The sequence below is a fragment of the Cebus imitator genome, unplaced genomic scaffold (assembly GCF_001604975.1).
Source record: "Cebus imitator isolate Cc_AM_T3 unplaced genomic scaffold, Cebus_imitator-1.0 Scaffold660, whole genome shotgun sequence".
NCBI classification, from domain to species: domain Eukaryota; kingdom Metazoa; phylum Chordata; class Mammalia; order Primates; family Cebidae; genus Cebus; species Cebus imitator.
In genome coordinates this window covers 142,357-145,019 of record NW_016107975.1, presented here as the reverse complement: position 1 = coordinate 145,019, position 2,663 = coordinate 142,357, and the positions used below count along the sequence as shown (strand labels likewise).

The window sequence follows — 2,663 nt, the reverse complement described above, 5'->3', positions numbered from 1 at the left end:
CAGCTTCTGAAAATATGATTAAAATTATATTATTGTCAATGTCTTTTAAGTGTTTCATATACCCATACACACACATATATAGATGCTTTTTCTAGGCTAACTTTATGTAACTTTATGTAAAACACTTTTCTAGGTATGCTTTCAGAAATTACTCAAACACATACATTACAGAAAATCCAGCAGGAAGTATAAAATGTTCCAGACACAGTTTGTATGCTCCCACAAGACACACACGATGTCCTACTTGTGAATCCGGAGAGTTTAGAGTTTTAGGTCTTTCACTCAGCATCTAATCTGACACAAAATGAAAAGAAAGATGTCTTTTAGCTTCTTGCTTCTCCAAATTAGGATGAATGAGTCAAATGAAAGATATATGTTTCCAACAGCCTGCAAACCATGACAACTGGTGCATTCTCCAGCTTCCTAGGACTCCACGCCAAAATGATTAGGAATAGAAAGGAAATGACCCATAACAAGAGGAAGGAGATCACAGTTTGCAAAGCCTTTATGTGGACCTTGATGCTGGGATGTTGATATCCTTTGCCATGGAGCTGCATCCTCTTGAGATGTTTACACATGGAACAGATTAGCATCAGAAAAGATATCAGGGACAGAGTAAAGGGTATGAAGCTGCATAGGGTAGTCACAGTCATACATGAAAGGTGTGCTGCATTCCCCAATTTGATCTTCCCAGTCATGTTTCCTTCATGTTCTTCTGTCCACATACTCTCATCCATGTTTACCACAAGAAGATGACAAACCAAAAATGACAAAGCCCCCAACAATATCACCAGAATGACACTGTTAAGTCTCCATTTCAGGTGAAGAAAAATAAGGTTGGAGAAAGTGGCAATCTTGGGCAAATAAAATATGCTGAGGCTAGTAGCAAGCCACATGCAGAAATAGTTAGTTACTACCCAGGAATTTTAAGAAGCAATTCTTAATTCCACGTTATAAAAAGCTGGATTCAACACAGTTGAATACCAATGTAATAATAAAACCCAGAGCAAACCAACTCTGGAGACTGCTAGGGCAGTGAGAATTTGGTTAGCTGAGGAGATCTTCATTCTCTTGACCCAGTCAATGAAATTTACCGGTGCTATGAAGCAATTGGCAAAATTTCCAAGAACAAATAAAATCAATATTAGAATTGAAAATAAAGTGGGTAGAAAAGCTATCATGTGTGAATAGAAAAACAGAAAGGAAATGCAAGCCTAATATCACAGGTTGTGGTTTCTTTAATAACCTGACCTTAAATTTTATGTGCACCTGATTTCTGAATGTGCAGTAACATTATTTTTACTTTTAAAGCTGTGACCAATGTCAAACAAGCAAGCAACAGCTGATGTTAATGGATGAATTTGTTTTTGTCTTTATGGAAAACATTCTTAATTTCAAAACAGCTCAAATTAACTCATTCATTCAATGTCCATTCTGGTGATAGGCTTGAATTATTCATAATGAAGTTGAAGTCAAACCTAAATGTTCATTTGCCAGCATGCAAATAAAGACATATTCTCTTTCAATGTTTTGCAGTGTTTTCCTTGTTTAACCTATACATAATTTGTGTTCAGCAACTTCAGTTGTTAGATAGGGAAATTTTACCATAGTTCATACAGTAAATGGCTAAGTTCTTTAAAAGAACTTAGACATAATTAGGATCATCATCATAATGAATTTGCTGTTTATGCCAGATTTAAACAGACTGACCCAACCTTTTAAATCAAAATCATCCAAAGTTTTCTTGGGAACCACAAGAAGACCAATATACTTAAAATCTGATTGCTTCTAACAAATACTTTTCTATCAGTTTATTGTTCCCATGCTCATAAATAAATACACAGACACAACCACCCACAGAGAGAGAGAAAAGAGAGAAACACACCCCTAAAGGGTGGGAGGAATTATTTTCTTATACTTTCCAAAATGCAAAATAAGTTTCCTGGAGGTCATCCATATGAAATTAGTCCTATTTTCCTACTGAAGGTTTTCAGACCCTAAAAAAAATAAGTATCAAACATCAAACATACCTCTCATGCTTAAGCATTTGGTAAACTTACTCTCAGTTCTACTTAACGTTTAAGTATTTATTATTTAATTAAAATGTTCAACAATTTTGTAAAGATTCCTGAGTACCACACCCTTTGACATATGATCTTGCAGTATCCTCCCACCACAAGCCGGATGATTACTTATCCCCTGGGCTCAGAGCTCCCTCACATAACTTTCTTTGATGAAGAAAAAATTGGTAGACTTCACAGAGATTTGAGATTCTTTCTACATTGGAATTTCTTGCTCTTTTCCATTGACCATGAGATTATCACCTGGCTAGTACACTGTTCCTAGAATGAGAATGAAAACTAACGGAATCAGTTTGCCTCTGCCTGATCCAGCCTAAATTGGCCAAACTCTAACTAGCTCCAAGATGCAGAACTTGGCCCATCTCAAGTCACCAGAGCCATCCACCAAACTCAGTTTAGAAAAACTTCATCCAAAGATACATGAGATTAAAAAAATCTAACATAGCTTTGTAGGGATTTCTTTAGTAGAAAAACCTAACTAACAAAGGTACTATGCTAAAGCAAGAGTGTGCGGAAATATGTTCACCCATGTTTCATCAGAAATTCAGGAGCCAAAAGAAAAGCAGATGGAGAATGGCAAAG

At 36.0% G+C, this 2,663-nt stretch overlaps 1 pseudogene; it reads right to left on the bottom strand.

Moving 5' to 3' along the window:
* Nucleotides 1-201: 201 nt before the first annotated feature.
* On the bottom strand, nt 202-1,594 carry LOC108295828 (annotated as a pseudogene).
* Nucleotides 1,595-2,663: the final 1,069 nt, after the last annotated feature.